The sequence below is a fragment of the Lissotriton vulgaris genome, chromosome 3_1, assembly GCF_964263255.1.
Source record: "Lissotriton vulgaris chromosome 3_1, aLisVul1.2, whole genome shotgun sequence".
NCBI lineage: Eukaryota > Metazoa > Chordata > Amphibia > Caudata > Salamandridae > Lissotriton > Lissotriton vulgaris.
Window position 1 is genome coordinate 757,748,980 of NC_141689.1, and position 20,877 is coordinate 757,769,856.

The following is a 20,877-nucleotide window of genomic DNA, read 5'->3' on the forward strand; positions in this document are numbered from 1 at the left end:
CACTCAACACTGTAAGAATTACAGACCTATATCACTGGTCAACATCGATTACAAAATATATGCCAAATCCTTAGCCATTATATTGGATTCCTTTCTCCCAGAACTCCTTGGCCCTGAACAATCAGGATTTGTTAAGGGTCGCTTCATTTCAGACAACACTAGACTCCTTTTTAACGTTCTGTCTAAGTCTTCGCGCTTCAGTAATTCCCTAGCCGCAATTGCTCTTGATGCCGAGAAGGCATTCAATAGAGTAGAATGGTCATTCCTGTTCTCCGCATTAAAGTGGTTTGGGTTTGGCCCTAATTTTATTTCCCTCATCTCCTTTCCCTACGCAAACCCTAGAGCAGCGGTCTGTGCTAATGGTTTGATTTCCTCCTTTTTCAGCCTTGGCAGAGGCGTCAGACAAGGATGCCCTCTCTCCCCCTTTCTCTTCAATGTTGCTCTAGAACCTTTTCTATCTAAATTACGTCAAAACCCGAACATTCACGGATTCCCTCTATCTCATTCACAAATCAAATTAGCTGCCTATGCTGACGACATTCTACTCTTCATTTTGAATCCATCGGTATCCATCCCAGCTTTCCTCGCTGAAGTCAATGTGTACTCCCATCTTTCCGGTTATAAATTGAACAACGATAAGTGCGAAATTCTACCCCTCACCAAGTTCACCTTTAAGCCTGATTTTATGGCATCTAACTTCAAATGGAGCCCATCCCATATAAAATACCTCGGTTTGCATATTACTCCTTCTATCTCGGATACTTTCTCATTATGCCTCACTAAGGGCCCGATGTAGGTAAAATTGATTTACCGATTTTAAATTACCGAATTTTACCGATTCGGTAATTTAAAATCGGTAAATCAATGGGTCCGATATGTAGGTATTCCAGATGTGCTGGAATACCGAATCGGATGAATTCGGTATTTACCGATTCGGTAAATACCGAATCGGTAATGCCCATTCATTCCTATGGGCTTTGAAGCCCATAGGAATGAATGGACATTACCGATTCGGTATTTACCGAATCGGTAAATACCGAATTTCTCAAGGGTGCAGGGGGTGTCACTTTGACACCCTCTGGCACCCCCAAAACAGGCACGGGTGCCATGTGGCAGGCATACCTGCCCTAAGGGCAGGTCTGCCTGTCACATGGCATAGGTGTGCATGCACACATGTGCATGCACACCGGAATCGTTATTTTACCATCAAATAGGATTTGATGGTAAAATACCGATTTGTTAAGGCTCCTGGGACTCTGAAGAGTCCCACCTACATATGGGTGGCTCCGAATCGGTAAAACTACCGAATCGGTATTTTACCGATTCGGTAACATTACCGAATCGGTAAAGTTACCGATTCTGTATTTTACAGAATCGGTAACTTTACCGAATCGGTAAAGTTACCGATTCGGTAAAATAGTGCACCTACATGTCAAATCATGTATACCGATCGGTAACGGCCGAAAATACCGATTTTCGGCCGTTACCGACCGACCTACATCGGGCCCAAAGTGTATTCAGAAATTATCTGACCTCACCTCTAGGTGGCATCCCCTATATCTTTCCTGGTGGGGCCGCCTTGATACCATTAAGATGATGCTCTCCCTAATTGTCCTTTATACCATTTCTAATATTCCTGTCTCCATCCCTGCCAAATTTTTTGCCAAAATCAATACCACCTTATCCTCCTTTTTATGGTCTGGGAAGAAACCACGCATGTCTCTATCAAGACTACGTCTCCCCAAATCGGAAGGAGGGGTCAATTTTCCAAACTTTCCCGCTTATCATAAAGCCTTCCTCCTAAAACAGGCCGCTATCTGGCTTAAAGATCCTACTGAATTTCTTCCCCTTTGGGCTAAACTTGAAAACCTTTCTCTTTCTCCCTTCTCCTTTGCCGAGTATCTCTCCTTCTCCCGTAAACCCCAATTCGTATCCACTCCAATTCACAAATACACTGCGAAACTACTTTTAACCTTTGCTCCACCTCCTCGCTCCTCCACCGCTGAACTTCTCACCACCACGATATGGTATAATAGTAGCATTCTTATCAAACTAAAACCTTTCTATTGGAAAACTTGGAGGCAACATGGTTTAATCTGGGTCTCCCAACTTTTTACTGGATCTGTCTTCACACCTTTCCCTGTTCTAAGTCGGAACTTCTCTCTCCCCTCCTCCTTTGTCCACAAATACATTTTACTCAAGACTGCAGTCATGTCCGCATATGACTCCCTTTCTCATTCTTCTCCACCTACGATTTCTACTTCTCCGATTTCCTCTCTACACTCCCAACTCCGCTCCAACCCGTCAGCGTCTTCCATTTATCACTCCTTCCACAATCCTCCATCACCTCGGCCTAAAACTACGGTGGAGGAGCAGTGGGAATCTGAATTCGCCGTCTCTTGGTCCACCTCTTTATGGGATAAAATTTGGATTAAGCTCCGCAAGTCTTCCAGAGCTGCCTCTCTTACACAAACACTTTTCTTTCTTTATAATCGACTCCTTTACACGCCATCCCTTCTCCACGAAAGATTCCCTACAACTCCGGACCTTTGCTGGTCTTGCTACGCCCCCAATGCCACGCTTTTTCATATGCTTTTCCTTTGTCCTCTCACGCAAGCATTCTGGACCAAAGTATGGGATCAAATCAACTCTATCTTCCGAACTTCTATCCCCTTCTCTATCACTGACATTTTCCTTGGCTCACTCTCTCCTTCCTGGACCGAAGTTGAAGCGAATGTTCATATTATTGATTTGTTATTAGCTGTTGCGTTTCAACAGATTACTGTTAACTGGAAGAACTTTGAGGGTATCACTTTTAAAGCCTGGTGGTTCAATGTATGTTATAATCATAGACTAGGCACTGCATTTGTTTATCCTATTACCCTGGCCCCGAAAAGACATGCGTTGTGGCTTCCTGTTACCCTCTACTTGGATGTTTGTGCCAAACGCTCATCTCACCTACCCCCATTTCAGCAAGAGGTTTCGAAACCCCCATGAATTACCTTTTGTTCCTTCTTTTTCTTTAATATTTAACTTTCCGCATATATCTGCTTTATCTCCCGTGGTACAAAGCCTCTTCGAGTGTACACTTTACATTCCAAGCCTCATTTACTTCTCATTTTCCTTTTTCCTCTTTTTCCCCCTGCATTCTTTAATTTTATGATATTTACTGTTGGTATCCTAGTTTATTATCCTTATTGCTGCTGTTGTATTTCATGTCACTCTTTGTAATGATAATTTTGTTTAACTTAAAAGAGTGAATGCGTATAAATTAATCAGAAAATGAAAGCAAATAGGACAAATGACCACATTGAAGAATGTTGCAGCATGCAGTCCCGTGGGTGGTGATGAAGAACCTAACTTAGAGAGCAGAGATATTGATGTCCTATGTGACTTTGCCAGTTTAGATGATGAAAATGAATGATGAAGAAAATGTCAAGGTGAACTCTTGAATAGAACTTTGTTGAGTTTAAGCTGGGTCCGTCATTTTAAGCTTCCATCAAACTATGTACCCTAGAAGGCACACTAGTCTTTAGTTACAAACGTCATAAAATACCATATAGTAAGAGTGACTATACTTGAAAAAAAAACACCTTTTTTAAACAAATAAGGAAAGTGATTTCTGCACTTGAGAGTGATACGAATATATTATTAAAGCCTCTGGACAAAGGTGGTAACAAAGGTGATAATGTAGTGAGAAAGTGCCTGTTTTTTGGATGGACACCCCCATTTTCTGTGGACTGATGCTGCTGGTTTTGAACTCTGCACACTTGGAGATTTCTCTCCAGTCCTAAGTGTGTGTAGGTGCTCTGTCCCCTAAAAATTGGTTACATTGGCTAATTCCCAATTGGCATAATTAACTCTGCAGTGAGGCCATAGTATATGGTGCATGAAATACACCAATGGCAATTAGGTTAAATTATATCGTGAATTGGAACACATATTGTGCCATCCACTACATTGGCAAGGAAAACGTGGTGTCAGGCCTACATATGGATCCTGATGTTTGCACCTTTTAAATCTACAGTTGAACCTGTTAAAACAATCCTTTTGACGAGAGGGAAACCCTATTTTTAAAAACTCAGTAAGTCACTCCTAACTAAGGGGTCGATTATGTTGGCGGTGAATCCGCATCCTCTGGGCCGGTGGAAGCCACCGCCGGCCCGGACGATACGGATTCACCGCCGCGGACATTGCAAACACCCACCGTGACATTAGGATGCCGGTGGGATCAGCGATGGACGGCAAGTCCGTCCACCGCTGATTCGCGGTGAATGCACGCATGTATGGTGGCGGTGTCTGCAAGACACCGCCAGCCATATTAGGTTGCAGGCGTAAACAGGCTTTTCCACGGCGGCTTTTCCGCCGTGAAAAGCATGTGGTCTTTTGTGTTTGGGGGCCCGTTGCGGGCCCCCAGGGTTTTCCTTAAAGGAAAAGTTAGGGCTCATCCTTTTTTGAAATAATTGGCTGAGAAAAAAATATATGGTCCCGATGAAGACACCATAGTGTGTCGAAACGCGTTGACTACAGCCGACCCAACAATAACAGGATAACAATGCTGTCCTCTAATTATTTTAAGAACATATGTTTTATTTCTGTTTATCAGTAAAAACTTTTAATTATATAAATTATCTGTATACAAGGTATATGTGTCTAAATCTCTTTTTATCAAAACAAATTAAAAATCCTTTTTTTATCAGTACGAATGACTGTGTTGTAGTTCTATGTTTGTGTTAGAGGTTTTTGTTTAAATGTAGCCAGTGTGTTTCTTCTATTATAGTTAGCCTGGGTAGATACCTTTGCATTTGAAACTTTTTCCCTGACCCAGGTACTTCATCCTTATCAGGGGGTCCTTGATACTTTACAAAATTGCACAAAAGTGGCACATCACCTCGCCTCCCAAGAACACATCTGGATCTGTGAACGAACAGAAGAGGATTGGTTCACCATCTATGATCTGTGTGAAGACCTGAAATAGCTAATCCTGTTCCCACTTGTACATAGAACTGGGAAGTGGGCTCCAATTGTGAGTTAGCTGACCTTCTGTGCGGCTACAGCTTTTACTGGAGTGACTACCTGACCGTAGCAACTGGATCAGCTGACGACTTGATGATGGCTTCTGCTAGAGTGACTCCTGGCCTGGGAGTGCAGTCCTTGACTTCCTGGGAGCCTTATAAGTGACCAAGTGAATCTGCTCCAGAAAGTCTGAAAAGTTGGAACTTCTGGACCTTCAGAGCTTCAGCACGACCTTTTTGCAAAGGAATTTTATTCATTTCAAGAGGACTTTGTAAGACACAGCTTCAGGCTTGCTGGACTGGAAGGGTGAACATATTTAACACCTTTGGATTATGGTGAAACTACCATCTAGTGTAAAAATCTGTCATTCTAAAATTAGCAGCTCCACACCATTTAAAACTATCTTGTCATTTTTTTGCCATTCATTCACAGAATTGTACACCCTGTTTCTCTCTCTATTCCAGTAACATGCTTGGAGCAGAGAGGGAGTTGCCCGTTATAATTCAAATGTTTATTTCAGCAGCTAAACACCCTAGGTTAATACTTGAAACATATTCAAAATTAATACTGGCCTTTTAAGCAATTGAAGCAGAATACTGTTGGAGCACTGCTTTAATCTTCCTATAGCAGACATACAGCCCCTGCCCTTATGCAAAATCAAACACACACATCTGCTACCATGTTTTCAAATGTGAATATTTTTTAAAATATGCCACAGATTAGAACCCAGACACTTCCATCTAGAAATTTATTTATCAGAAAGTTACATGTTAAAGCCCTTAGATTCATTCAGTGTCAGTATATTATGGCAGACAGGAACGTTATATTCTTTGAAGATTTAATTATTCTAAAAAAAGAAGTCAATAAATGCTTTATACCTGTACGTTTGAGAAGAAAAGATATTTTCACAAAAGAGGCAACTTGGGTTTATAAAATCATCCATCATACTATTGAACAAAAAATGTGAAAAATTGGGATAGACACTGAGATATTTGAATGACCAATGGTATCAAATGTTGCCTGATAATATAATCTCAGATGTGGCAGAGCAAATCTGCTGAGTTCCTTATCTAATTGTATACAGTTGAGTTTTAAGCAGGTATGCTGATTATTCCAGATACATTTTCAAAAAATGAAATCTACTTCCGTAAAGTGCTTATTGGGCATTTTGATAGGAACATATGTAAACAAAAATACATATAAGGGCAAATTAGACATTTAAATCAAAGCTATTCTGCTAATAATGTAAGGTCTTACAATTAGTAGGTACATTTAATACTTTTACTAAGGTGACTAAATAGTCCAGTTTAAAAAGATCTGAATTATCAGAAGAAACCAAAGTTCCTAGATACCTAGTTAGTTAGTTAGTTGATAATGGTTATACTTAAAACACAGACCTGAGGGGAGATCATTCTTGGTGTTGTTAACTAATAAGATTTCACACTTGCATTGATTAGCAATGTATCCTCCAATATGAGTAACAGCTCTAATTTTATTAATCAGATTTTGTGTATTTGACTTCCCTGTATTTAAGTACAGTATTAAGTCGTCTGCATGAAGTTTCAATTTACACATCCAAGGAATTTAGGACTGAATTTTATCGGCATTTGGACAAAATGTTGGATTAGAAATACCGAGTTGCAGAAATATCAGGAAAAAAAATATTGTGATACAAAAAAATTGTGAGGCAGAATTGTGAAGAATATTGATTTTTCATGTAATATTTTTTCAATAAAATTGTTTTTAATATCGTTTTAAATAATATAGTTGTAAAAAATATCATTTAAAAATTATCTTTATGTTTATTAGTAAGCGTGAGCGCAAAATCCGTTCCGCTCGCGGATTTTGCGGATTTTCGGTAAATTCGCAATCCGCGAACTCTGGCAAATTTACTGTAAATCCGCAAATCCGCGAGCGGCGGATCCGGGGGGCAAAAGTTCAAGCCTTCAAGCTTGAAGTTGTTTTAACTATTTTAAAATAGTTACAGGATGATGGATGGACAGCTCACTCAAGGAACCCCTGCGCACATCGGTGCGATTGCATAGTAACACACACATGGTCGCTGGAACTAGTTAAAGCTCAAATTCAGTGACTCATTCATCAGCCCAAAAACAATCGTGAGCGTCGTCGAGGCTGGGCAGGTGTGCCTTCTTCCCAAATCTACCGTCGAAAATCAGCTGTGATGCTGGATAGAGGCCTTTGCATCCTTGACTTTCACGAGCGCAATCCTTGTGCTGTTCCTGTGACCAGGAGCTTCTTTCTCTTGATCTGCTGCTCTGATCAGTCTCTGACCTTTTATATAACACAAGAGGCATGTGAACTCGCATGGAAGCCCCGCCGTTTGGCCCCGCTCACACACTCGCGGTGTGCACCGTCTACCTGCCATTTACCCACTATGATGGACAGCTCACTCAAGGGACCCCTGCGCCCTTCGGGGTGATTGCATAGTAACACACACATGGTCGCTGGAACTAGTTGAAGCTCAAATTCAGTGACTCATTCATCAGCCCAAAAACAATCGTGAGCATCGTCGAGGCTGGGCAGGTGTGCCTTCTTCCCAAATCTACCATCGAAAATCAGATGTGATGCTGGATAGAGGCCTTTGTGTCCTTGACTTTCACGAGCGCAATCCTCGTGCTGTTCCTGTGACCAGGAGCTTCTTTCTCTTCATCTACTGCTCTGATCGGTCTCTGACCATTTATACTCACAAGAGGCACTTGAACTCGCACAGAAGACCCCCCCATTTAAAAAATCGGCAAAATCCGCGTATTCGTAAATTCGCTGATTTTGCGAATACGCAAATACGCAAATTCGCGGATCCGCAAAATCCGCCCATGCTTATATGTTAGCTCATATATTAATTTGATGTGCTGTTGTTTGTATAATGTTGATAATATTTTGAAATACAGTTTGTAATTTTAAGTGATTTATACCTTTTTAATTTATTTGCCAATAGTAATTTATAGTGTCCCTACTGTTGCTTAGACTGGAGGGGGAATAGTAATTATTACCCTTCTGGAGTCAAACAATATCCCTACTGTTGCACAGACTGTAGGAATAGTACATTTTACCCCCCGGACTCCAACAATTTCCCTACTGTTGCACAGACTAGAGTGGGAATAGTCAATTTCAACCCTCCGTAATCCAACACTTTCCCTACTATATCAAAGACTGGTGCGGTAATAGTAAATGTTTGCCCTCTGGAGTCCAACGCTTTCCCTACTGTTGCACACACTGGAGTCGGAATAGTCAATTTAACCCCTTCTAAGTGCAACCCTTTCCTTACTGTTGCTCAGACTGGAGAGGGAATAGTAATGTTTACCTCACCAGTGTACAACGCTTTCCCTAGTGTTGCACAGACTAGAGTGGGAATAGTATCTCTATCCTTCCCAGACTTTAATAATTTTTTCATATTGTTTGAACATGTGTAATATTAATATTTGTTTAATTTTACATTATTTGTAAAAACATGTGTATTTTTTCAATAAAAAAATAAAATTGTAAATGTGTTTCTTGATAGGTATTTAATTTGGTTATTTAATATTTTGCATTTGATTTGTTAATATTTTGTTACATCTTATATATTTATATATATGTATATATATAATCGCTTTTTATTGTAGCAAATTAAAAGAACAGATTTTTAATAATAGTGTTATATTATATATATTTATACAAAACATGCACTCATGGGGTGTGGCTTGGACCACGAGGCAATCACAGTGTAACCATGCCTCTCCTGCCAGCGCAGACCTAAGAAACAGATCGACCGGTGAATTTCTGCACCAATGTGACTTCTGAAGCCATTCTTAATAATCTGAATCTTCCGAGCATGCAATAGAACCAAAACAAATTGCTGGCAGCAACTCTCAGTGGCCGATCACTTTCAAACTCCTGACATCATTGCAGGTCATGGATCAAACTCCACTAAATGGCCACTATCGCCGTACCAGCAGAAACCGGGGCTTGAACTACAGGCACTTACACAAACTTAAGGTAGATATGCCTTGGCTCCCACATTTGCACATGACCTCTACAGCTCTGACCTCTGAATCTCTCCTGTTTTTTGCTAAGACAAGCGCGCTATGTCCCTTGGAAAAATTGATTAATCAGCACACCACCAGGCCTGACTCTTAGATGGCGCTCTAATGCCCTGGTCTCCTTGACAACTCAGAGCGTGCGGCCTCTGTTGCATGATTAGTAGGCCAACTTGCCTCACCTCAAAACGGCATTTTGATGCTTCAAATTTGCCAATCCGATTTTACTGTGCTTTTAAAGGGGCAATATTCATCCATCCAGCCACAACTTGTTTTCAGACACAACTTGATTTCAGCCACTATGCAGCCTGTTAATCAAACTGGGGCACCTCCAGAAACTATATTTTTGCTCCAACCACACCCTGACACCCAGGTTGCCTGACTCTCTGATGGTACTGCATAACTCACCAAGTGCAGCATCGTGACAAAGGAGTGCTGACCTCGTCCCCTAAAGGTACCCTGGCGGCTCCCTCAAGCCCAAATTAAATCTACAAGCCTATAAACAGAACTCACTGTAGTGATTGCATGCTCCTTTAAATGGAATTCTCTCTATGTATTGTAGAATGTTTTCCTACAAATGAATGTTCTAATGTATGTGCTGAATCTGGAGTTGGGATTCATTCTTTGGATGAACCTTCCTTCCAGCTGCATCTATTCTTCTTTGCTTAGGAATAAATCCTATACAATTCATTTCTTGGATTCCTCCTTATTTCCAATACTTTCTTACTACAATTTTGGCGACATGGATGGTTTTTAAAGAAAAAGAAGAACCCAAATACAAACGATAAAAGTGACTGCCTTTTGTTAAATCTCGACTATTTATCGCGTTTCCACCTGGAAATTTCTTCTCTACCTGTAAGTACTCTAAAAGGATTTTATTCCATTTGTACGTTTCCCTTATTTCGTGTGTTCCCGCTTTTCTCCCACTCGAGGAGTATCGTTGCACTAAATTTAGCGTGATTCGTACTGAGCACTTTCCCCGCAAAAGGCATGAGAAAGAAGATTATCCGGTGTGTATAGCGATTTTCGTACCTTTGTTTTAACTCGAAAGAGTGAAGTATAGTGAAGTTTCTACATACTGTATATTTTTGAAATCCTCTGCGTAACGGATCTTTGGCAACAGCGTCCTGTATTGGAACGTGGTCTCGAGGGGGCTTCGCACCGAACGTCTTTCTTCTTGGTATCATTTGACCACACCACGTCATCTCTACTGTAGCACGCACGCCAGCATCATCACGCATCACGTCACCCAGCGCAATAGCATCATCACGCACCAGCCTACGTGTAACGGCCATTTTGGAAATATTGTTTCGGGTTCCCTTGGCAACCACTCGCATTGCAGAAATCTCAGAACAAGCAGTTTTTGGAGAGGAATTTAGCGGTTTCCTTAGCAACCACTCGCGTTGCAGAAACTTCGGAACAGGCAGTATTTGAAGAAGAATTTAGCGGTACTTTTTATCAATTTTCTTCTTTTCTTCGAGTTTAATGCAGCTGGAAGTCTAGAACATTACTGGAGGACACCTTTTCACGAAGTGGATATTTCACGATTTGCAGTTTCTATATCTTTATATATGATTTCTTTTACTAACGCATTTTATTTTACAGGTTTTACTTAAAAGACTGCCATTATTCATGAAGTGGTTGTAATATAATTCACGATGTGGTAGCATTCAATATTCTACAGGTACAATATTTTACATGTTGTAAGACATTATTCACAAAGTGGTTGCATTCAATTTTCAACGAGTACAATAACCAACAAGTTGTTGTTTTTGGTATTCCTTTACTTGAAGTTATCATTTACAAAGTGGTTCATTCAATATTCAGCTCTTGGTTCACCTAGACATTGTTCATGAAGTGGTTGTTTCAAATAACGAACTAGTTATTGTGTTAGGTATTTCTTTTTCATCAACACATCATTCACGAGGGGGTCATTTCCAATAACTAACCAATTTTGTTTCAGGTGTTGTTCTCTTTAAGGCATTCAATTATGCCACTGGCAGCGAGCGGATCAAGAACACTTGCAACTAGAGACAAAAATCCATTGAATTTACAAATCAATTCACCTTGAGAATTTTTGTTAGTTTTTGGACAACCTGTTATTTCCTGGGTGGATTGGAATGCATGTTTCTTAAATTACATTGCAAACTTAGAGGATGTCAACGGTACATTCTCTACTGAAAAGAAGAAACAAATGCTGTTATATTCACTTGGTCCAGAGGGTTTGCGCATTCTTGAAAAAATGCATATACATGAAAAAACACTAGGAGATTTGAATGTTTTTAAAAATGCATTTTTAGATTTGCATGATTTTTTTTCTTCATCAGTAGGTATTGCTGAATTAGTGGAGGAATTTATTTCAGTTATGAAAAGGTTAGCGAGGAAATGTGAATTTGCTCAATGACACAATGATCTAATTCTTGACCTAATAGTAAAGTATACCAAAAACAAATCCTTGCAGGACAAGTTATGGATTGAGGGTAAAAAATGTCTTAAAGATATAATAGCCTTAGTTAGTAAGACAGAAATGTCTGATTGTTGTGCTAAAACTACGTCATTGCAAGGTAACAGCAGGCCGAAAGAAACTCAGGAGAAGGTGGTAGAAGAGGTAACAGGGTATAGAAATTGTGGATCCAACAAGTTTGAGAAAGTGAAAAATGATTTCCATGTTACAAGGAAATTTGAGGGTTTTGAGAAAAAGCAGTGTAGCAACTTAGTTTGTTTTGGATTAGGTAGTTATTCACATGCTGTTTTCTTTGGAAAATACCCTGCTAGATCTGCCAAGTGCTGGGAGTGCGGATTGGTGGGACACTTTTCGCGAATATGCAACAGGAAGAACAAGAAAGTGTTAAAAAAAAGTGATGTATGTCCAACACGAGGGTGATTTTTCTTCATCAAATTTGGACAATAATGTTGTTCAGGGAAATTTAGTACAGAGGAAAATAGTTGTTTTAAATACCTCTAGTGACTCATCATTTAATCCTTTTTGTGATATTTCTTTGGGTGGAAGTACAGTACAATTGGCAGCAGATTCGGGCTCACCGTTCACTGTAGTGCCACAAGAGATGTGGAAAAGTCATTTTGTGGACAAAATTGGAGGGAGGTTACAATCCAATGATGTTATTGCCGAAAGTTTTACAGGCGGAAAAATTGATATGCTAGGGTTTAGAACAGGCGGAAAAATTGATATGCTAGGGTTTAGAACCCTCGTTTTTCGTTTTAAAGGAAAACATGCCATGGGTAAATTATATGTTGCGAATAATAGTCCACCGGTATTAGGGTGGAAAGACCAAAAGTCACCGGACATCAGCAACTCCAGTGTTTCAAGGGTTGATGTCGAACTCTTCTGAGGTTGTTGTTTTCTAAAGCTATATTTTGATTATGGGCAAGGATAAGATTCAGCAGAATACCGCTTTAAGGGGAGTTTTGTCCATTCTCAGAATCAAATTTCTTGTTTGTTCCAAGCAACAATTGTAAGCTTTCAGGAAAAAATTTAACTTTCTTAAGACGAACGACATGTGCACTCATTCAGCAGGAAATTCCTTTACTTAAAATACTAAGGGCCCGATGTAGGTTGGTCGGTATTTTCGGCCGTTACCGATCGGTAAATAGCTGATTGGTATGTAGGGGGCATTATTTTACCGAATCAGTAAAATTTCTGATTCGGTAATTTTACCGATTCGGTAAAATAAAAAATCGGTAAATTTACCGAATCTGAGCCACCCATATGTAGGTGGGACTCTTCAGAGTCCCAGGAGCCTTACCGAATCTGTATTTTACCATCAAATCCAATTGATGGTAAATTACCGATTCCGGTGTGCATGCACATGTGTGCATGCACACCTATGCCATGTGACAGGCAGACCTGCCCTTAGGGCATGTATGCCTGCCACATGGCACCCGAGCCTGTTTTGGGGGTGCCAGAGGGTGTCAAAGTGACACCCCCTGCATCCTTGTGAAATTCGGTATTTACCGATTCGGTAAATACCGAATCGGTAATGCCCATTCATTCCTATGGGCTTCAAAGCCCATAGGAATGAATGGGCATTACCGATTCGGTATTTACCGAATCGGTAAATACCGAAATCATCCGATTCGGTATTCCAGCACATCTGGAATACCTACATGTCGACCCCATAGATTTACCGATTTTTAATTACCGAATCAGTAAAATTCTGTAATTTAAAATCGGTAAATCTATTTCACCTACATCTGGCCCTAACTATGGAATATTTATCCAGAGCATCAGTTAGAATAACCAGGATGTCTATAAGTTCGTTTATAATTTACAGTTTGTTCCAGGCATATCAGTAGGCATCCCTCACTGCTTAATGGAAACGATCCTCTGTCTGTCAAAGCTTATGTGGGAAGAGGAGTATAAAGAGGGTGATGTGTTGCGTGCAGTTTTTTTTTTTGTAGATTTATTAAGGTAGGGTTATTCAGGGAAATTTAAGGTCATCCAGGAATCTTTTGGACCAAAAGACGTATTAAAATTGTTTGAGCATAGATAGACATGTTCATAATTGTTTAGTGTGAAACTTCGAACAAAGCACAGATAATGCTTAATTCACTGTCATCCTCGTTAATTTGTACTAGTTTGCCGTAGCAAAGTTTTGCTTATTTGGTATAGGGTACTCATAATATGGGCATATGAACTGTATGGTGTGATTAGGTACATTGTAATTTTCAGAATGTTTTGAAGTGAAGGTCATGATTAAGTTGGATACATAGTGTGTGATTAGTTCAAAGAGAAGTTTTTTTTTTCAGAGGCTTTTCCGGTTTTTAGTTTGACGAACAATGGTGTCGACTTTAATTCAGATTTGATGGAGAGTTTCATAAATAGTACAGGTATTGAACAAGAATTTACTGTTTTGCACTGCCACAGGGGAAATTCTATTTTGTAAAGAGTGTATAGAATAGAGTTGCTCTAGCAGGGAACTTCTTTTGTGAGAGTAAGATTTTGCTAATGTAAAAAGAGTTTATGTGTGGTTAGAAGTTTAGTCTCATTTCAAAAAGGGGGATGGTCAGGATACAAATACGGTTTCTGATAGTTCTTCACACAATCCTATTTCTTTGGGGTTACACTGTGTACAGGTTTGTGAAGTTTGAGATTTTTTTTTTCGGTGAAGTTAGTCCTGACGTTTTTGGACACCAAAACTTACAGCATCTTGAATTTTGTAGCCAATGAGTTGGAATGCTGACAAGTTCAGCAGTTTTTTTTTGAAGTCACAAGATAGAAATTAAAATTATTTTGATAGGAAATATGGCAGTGTTGGACATTTGGTACGTGTTAAATCTGCAAGGAAAGTTTGGAAGTTATACTCAAAGTTTTCTGAACCCAAAACTGTTGTAAGGGTTATGAATGAAGAGTCCGGTCCAATTGGACGATGGCACGATTCATTATATGAGTCGGTTTGCGTTTGCAGGCAAGACTGTTTTAGAAGGGAATCTCTGTAGTGACTTGGAAAGGGTTTATTTGTGGTTGGTTGGTTTTTTTTTCAGTTTGAAAAGGGAGATGGTGTTGGGGGTGAAGATCCTGTCTGAAGCTCAGGGTGGTTCACAGGAGCTCAGGATGGTTCACAGGTTCCTGTTTCTTTAGAGTCTCCTAGTGCTGTGTTTACTGAAGGTTCGATGTTTAACATTTCTTGTATTTATTGTTTTTTTATTATTTGTTTTTTTATTGAAGAAGGGGGATGTGTAGTGATTGCATGTTCCTTTAAATGGAATTCTCTCTATGTATTGTAGAATGTTTTCTTACAAATGAATGTTCTAATGTATGTGCTGAATCTGGAGTTGGGATTCATTCTTTGGATGAACCTTCCTTCCAGCTGCATCTATTCTTCTTTGCTTAGGAATAAATCTTATACAATTCATTTCTTTGATTCCTCCTTATTTCCAATACTTTCTTACTACACTCACCATGGCTCGTGATCCGTGTTGACGGGTAGTTCAATAATCAGCGGTCTATCCTACAAATCAAATTGTCATACTCTGAAGGTGGGGCTGTCTAGATCTCTATTCTTATACAGCAGTATCTGCCTCCGACCCGCTGTGACATGAAATGTTCAGAACTGTGATCCTATACTTCATTGTTAGTGCCCTAGGGTTAGGCCCAGAGGCTTCTCTGCTCACTCTATCAAAGACAGGCAGCTGAAGGAACTACTACAACACATGACAGGTGCATCACTCTTAACCCGCTGTTCCAAAGAAAAAAGATAAACAAAAAGTAAAAAAGAAAGGACACCACTCTCCAGACGTTGGTAACTCTGCACCTATTGAGTGCTTTGCTATCTTCCTCACCAGTTTCCAGTACGTTTATAACATGGCAGAGAAAGACTCTAAAACAGATACTAAGCACTCCAAAGCAGACCACCCATTCGCAGATTCACCAATAAAAGGGAAATCAGACATCAAAGCAATCATGGAAATGATCCTGAAGAAGTTAGCAATCGTTCATGATCTAGCCAAGTGTACAAAAAACAAGACAGATGCCATGCAATTGGAATTAAGCTGCATAAAGGTAAATATCTGCAACATAACAGATAAACTCTCAGAAGCAGAGCAATAAATCGGCGTCATGAAAGACACAGCCACCAAAACGGAATAGAATTTAAATCGCTCAGATCATCCACAAAAATCCTTCACAAAAAAGTGGCGAAGTCAGAAGACAGAAACTGCAGGGTCAACCTGCACATTTGTGGGGTCCCAGAGGGTTCATATATCTCTAAGCCCTCTTGTCTTGCATTCCTAGAGATATGACTCCCTTAGGTACTGAAAGTACCTTATCCAAGTACTTCGAACTTGAACCCACATGGTGTGTTCCTTCTTTCCAATCACCTAACAAACTGTCAAATTGTTGGCAAACCATTCTGCTTCCAAAATATGAAGCTTAATTACATGAATAAAAATATCGAAATTTCTTAGAACATAAAATACACATCTGCCAGGATTTCTCCTAAGCGACATTAGAAACAAGACAGGGTTCCAAGCCCTGTGCCCTAAATTAAAAATAATGAATATCCAATTCTCCATAGCTGGCCTAGCAAGATTTAGAGCACAACTTGAAGGCAGATATCACCTCTTCACAGATGCGAAAGACCTCTCCAACTTCTTGGCCGAATGTGATGACCGCTTCATGGAAATCTAGTGCCCAGGGTACAATAAACTTAAAACATGACTTATACCACATGAAGGTGGGTGCTCACTACTGTCTCCTGCTCGCTATGACAATATTCCTAACAGATAAGCTCTTGGTCTCTATACTACTGTTTTGCCTTGTAAATTTTGACAGCTGTTAACACCTACATTTTATTTTACACTGGTAGATCTGCATGTTGCAACCCCAATAACACTGCTCACTCAACAACAGTGAGCACTTTCTCACACAGTCACAGCTTACGTTCTCACTTAAAGTTCTGAGTTCCCATTACTCAAAACATTATACAAAAGTACAACACTGATCACTATACAAAGGCAAGAACACAATTGCTATATACATATAACAGACATCACGATATCGCCGGCTATATGCTCACTGTACAATTAGTCACTCAAATTCATGACTATATTTGTGATTAAAGATTTAAACTTATAGAATAAATCCTCAAATTTCTCTCTTTGGAATTGTTCTCAGACGATCCTCAACAGTTCTGGGTTTTATCCGACAGATGATGTGATGATGCTCCTAGTTTTTCTTTAACAAGTAAGTCCCCACACAAACTTGTTTCTAAACAGTTGTTAAAACTCTAATAGTTCCGCAACCATGAGTTGGCGTCTTGTTGTCACCTCCTACTTGCCTGTTGTGGGTGGGACAGGTGGGTTGAGGGTAGGGTGGGTGTGTGGATTTTCCAATGGGTGGTTTTGCAGTTTATTCTATTATTCAATATCTTGTGTTTTCTTCCTTTTTGCTCCCAAGTAATTGCATTGGTTTCTGTATATCCCAACAAGAAGTGTAGCAATGCAGTAGAATAGAGTGAAGTAAGTTTGGAAGGTAATTAACCTCTCCTCTGGTGAGCCATTGAGCTGGCCATACAAGGGGGGGGGGGGGGGACCTCATCCACTAGCTTGTCCAGCTCTTTTGGAGACAGGGACATCTTAAGGGTTTTGGGGGCCCTGGGCAAACGTATTTTGGGGGCCCCTGTTTGGAACAGCTTTGAATTTATGATCCAATTTCAGCTCTTTCATGCCCTCTTTAGCCAGGTCATTGATAGTACACAGGCACACTCTTACACATTCTAAATGTGTTTCCATCTAGTATTCAGGGATAGTCATGTGCGTTCAATATTGAACCAAAGCAGCAGCAGCTCACTAACATTACTGTAAAAAATCTCTGTAACACCCCCCAGTCCTCATATGTGAGGTCCTGTTTTGATCTAAAAGAAACATTTTATGGGTGTTGCATTAAACATAAACACAGTCTCTGCAAAATGGCTGTAAGAGACTCTCACACATCACTCACTTTAAAATTAAATTAAAGGAAAACGGCATCTAAAACAATCTGTTTAAGAATTTTTCAAGGTCATCAAGGTAAGACTTAACAGACCAGAGCTGGCTCTATCAGGGGCCCCTGAAAGGCTGGGGCCTATGGCCAGAGCCCACTTTGCCCATGCCTTAAAACATCTCTGTCTAGAGAAGACTGAGGCCCTCCCCCCTTTTTGCATGGGCCACAATAACTCACAGAGACAGCAAAAAGCAGCTGAAGTCGAGGAGGTGTTGCCTGCACAGACACAGCCATTGGACCATAACCATCTTTCTCCCCAATGTTAGTCAATGGCTACATCCGCCGCAGCTGACACCACCTACCACATGATCAACTTCCTCCAGCATTATTTGACCTTTGAATGTCCAACAAGCAAAGTCAGCACTTGTCATTTTGGAAGTTGAGAATAGCGAATACCTTATTTTTCTACAACGTCAAAATGACTACAAGCATGTCATTACATGTCTACAGATGGTGTAGACCATTCATATGGTACTACCAGTTCACAAACATGATTGTCATTGTACAACATTCCTTCTGATGTCCCCACCATATCCGCCATAATTTTGACCATGGCAATGATGGAAAGAACAGTATGCATATCTACATCTATAGGGAAGGTCATTGTAGACGACACAGTTGGAGTATGTACAATGTGTGCCTTACTGAAATGAACACATGTGGAGGCCAGAAAGATCATTTAATGGGAAAGAATGATGTCAGTCAGTCAGAAAATTTGTAGATGGATGTATAATGCTTTCCTATCCAGTATTTTTTGTGCACATAATGAGTAAAGGTTGTCTCCTCACATATGTTACTGCAGACAGTGTGATCCTAGTCAAAATATGTGTACACCACACATAAATATAGTTTGTAACAGTAGCTAGACACTAGGTTCCGCAGTTCCACTGTACGTCCCATTTCCAGACCTTCAAACAGTGGAAGAAAGAGATATAAATCAAGTTGTTCACTGCTAAAAGTATGTCCCCATACATGATAGGACTCACTCCAGCATGTGGGGACCTGCAAGCATGCTGACCTGTACCACAGTCAACAATGCACATGGCTATCAATCCCCATAAATCCCTGAGTGCACAGTAGCTTTGGCTTGGTTTTTAAGTGGAAACGAACATTGTCATAACCACCAGTCATGCAAAATATGGAACAGGGAAAGTGCAGGTTGGCTCAGCAATCATAGCAGGAATTGAATGTGTGGCACAGAAAGATGGGTTAGGTGAACGGCATACACATATTTGTGGACATATACCCATTACAAATCCGACAGCAATAGTTCTACATATTTTCCTCGATGTGTCGTGATCCAAGATAATACTCTAACACATCAAACAAATATCCAGCCTACACCATTACGAGACCTTTTAGCCAAACGATGCTCACATTGTCCAACAGATTTTGAAATTCACACCAAATGACCTCCCACCTAATTGCATGTCATCCAACATGTCCATCCATGGAACTGTTAGCCATCTCATGTGGTATACATCACCAGTGCCATATACTGGATCAATACATTCTCTGGTTATTGCACAGCAAACTACATGTAGGAGCCAAAAATGTAGCAACACAACACAAGGAAAATACTTTACATTCAGATCAAAAACAGTGGTAGGACTCATGTGTGTCAAACAAATGGTATTCATTTTATTTTTTATACAAATCAAGTGTTAAACTTAACAGACCATTGGCCAGTCCACATATTTGATGGTGGGGGCAGATGACCAAAAGGTTTGCCACCTACCTTGTCTACTGAACACTGCCAGAGGAAACTCTACAGGAAGGGGCATCTAGTTGGCATGTCAGGCACCTCAAGAATCTCAATTGGGAAAGGGGCTTAGGAGGGGTGCACCTTGCCCTGGGAGGTCTTTTCTTGGGTTTGGGATGGGTCTTGGGTCTTCTCCTCCTTCTCGGGGTGGATCTGGGAGGGATGGTACGTGAGGTAGAAGGGGTGGGAATGGGGATGGAAAAAGGTGACCTTGGCTGAGGGGGGAGGAGGTGTCCAATAGGGCAAAGTCCAAGGCAAAGGAGGTATTGGCCACAGGTAGAGGGTATGGTGTAATCATAGGTGGGGTTAGGTTGGGAGGTAGAGGGAGTGGAAGTGTCTGGTGTAGGTGGCTAAGATGTGGATGCAGGTGTGCTGAGTTGACTGTGTGGGTGCAGGCGTGTGGTGAATGAAAAGCTGTGGAGAGATGGGGCAGCTGGTGTATGTGCGCTCCCAGGACCAATGCTGGTGGGGTCGGTGGGGTGTAGAATTAAAGTGTGTGCTGCATGGATGTGTGTGTGCTATGTGCAGTCTGTGTCTGTGTGTGCTGCATGTGTCTGTTTTGGTGAGTGTGTGCACAGGTATGTGTGTGCTTGGGACAGGTAGAGGAATAGGATCTTGTGATGCGGGTGGGGTAGAAGAAGGATGTGGGGCAGGTGACTGGGTTTGGTGTAAAGTTGCTGTTGATGAGGCCAGAGCCTGGAAAGATCCCTGTTGTACATACATACCACTGTGAATGCCACCCAGGTAGGCAATAATCTGAGTCCATTGGGTGCTCAGACCCTGGATAGCATTCAATAGTACAATCTGTCCAAAAGAGCTCTGTCTCAGGAGGTCAATAGCCTCCTCCCGAATGGCATCTGGGGTCACAGGGGTAGTGGCTAAGGTGCCTAGATAAGAGGAGATGGGTCCCCTCTTAGGGTATTGGGCCCAGACAACTGGTAGGGGAGCAGCAGGGAGGGCGGAGATGGAACAGAGTGGTGGATAATGATGGCATTGCACCAGGATGTGTGGGTTCCACATCCACAAAGGAGTGGCCACAGGAGTTCAAATCCATGCTTTATGTTCTGCAGGCTCGTAACTCTAGCAAAGTACTCTTTGCTACCTTAAAGAGGCTAGGTAAAATACCAGAAACAACCAATATATAATTTTGCAACTTACTTGCACAGTTCTTCAAGGACAAGGTGGGGCCGTGTACAGATCCCTTATAGACAAGGTCACAGATTGTATAGGCAATACATCAGCCGATATACTCACCACATCACTCAATTGTTTGGTGTCCTTTGACCCACTGAACACAGTTGGCATCTGATCTCATCAGTGAACAACTCAGTATTCGTTTAAAGGAGATTATTAGCTCCGGTATCTTTCCAGATTATTGGAGGACAGTCTCAATTCTACCTCTTTTAAAGAAACCTATCTTGGATCCTAGTGACACCAGCAGTTACAGACCAATCTCCAAGATAACATTCCATGCTCATGTCCTGCAAAAAAGTTCTAAAAATCCAATTAACAGCCTTCATGTCATGTCACATCCAATTAACAGCCTTCATGTCATCGGCAGA